A 956-nucleotide genomic window follows, 5' to 3' on the forward strand; every position below is an offset into this window, starting at 1 on the left:
AGGGGGAATGTCTGGGAACGCAGCACCTCAAAGGCTGCGTCAGAGGAGAAGGGACCCTTGGGATCCCCAACACTCCCAGCATCCCTAAGTGGGACCTCCAGCATCCCAGAGAGGGGAGACCCTCTGAACTCCAGAGGAGAGAGACCGGAGAGGGAGAACTTCTGGGACGGATTTTTTGGGCTAATCTTCATATTTTGGAATATTTTTTAGTTGAATCTCAAATATTTGCACTTCGGGAGGGTGAGTGTCTTCTTTCTATTTCTGAGGAATTTTTTCCTGAATCTGGGTCGTTTGGGTTTTTCTGGGCTGAATCTTGGTGTTTTGGAGGTTTTTATGGTAACAGGATACCCTTGTTTTCCCTCCCATCAGGATTTGTCCTTCCCAGAGCTTGGGCGGATGGAGGAGGAGGCTGCGAGGAAGAGGAAGATGCCTTGGGCCCCCCAGGCAGGTGAGGAGAAAGTCAGTGGCCTATAGGGTGGGTGTTGTGCTGGCTCTGGCAGCCGAGCATGGCCCCCGGCTGCAGGACAACCCCGCTGCTGCCGCCGTCCTGCCGGGGCCGGAGTTGGGGGGATGTCCTTGGCCTTCCCTGTGGGCCGGAGGCAAATCCCCTCCCTGTCCTTCTTGCTTCCTGCCCCAGGCCCCGAGCTGAGGATGGAGAGCCCGGAGGACAAATTCCCCCGTGAGACCCTGGTGGGAGAGGCTGTTTTGAAGGGCTCCACGGCGCAGGAAGGCAGCGGGGAGGAAAAGGCCCAGAGATCCCCCCACAGGAGGGGCTTCAAAGCCAGCCCAGGGTGCTCTGAGGAGGAAAGACCCAGCCTGTGCCGGGAAGGCGGCCAGAGCTCTGAGCTGGTGGTCCCTGAGCAACCTCCCAGCAGGCAGAAGCCCTTCAGGTGCTTGGAATGTGGGAAAAGCTTCAGGAAGAGCACCAACCTCCTCATCCACCAGCACATCCACAC

The 956-nt window shown here is 58.1% G+C and overlaps 1 pseudogene; it reads left to right on the forward strand.

Annotated features, from left to right (window-relative positions):
• The first annotated feature begins 840 nt into the window (after window positions 1–840).
• Window positions 841–956, forward strand: part of LOC113980769 — a 932-nt pseudogene continuing 816 nt past the window's right edge.

This window comes from Neopelma chrysocephalum, unplaced genomic scaffold, assembly GCF_003984885.1.
Source record: "Neopelma chrysocephalum unplaced genomic scaffold, ASM398488v2 Primary Assembly neopelma1_95166, whole genome shotgun sequence".
Lineage (NCBI taxonomy): Eukaryota > Metazoa > Chordata > Aves > Passeriformes > Pipridae > Neopelma > Neopelma chrysocephalum.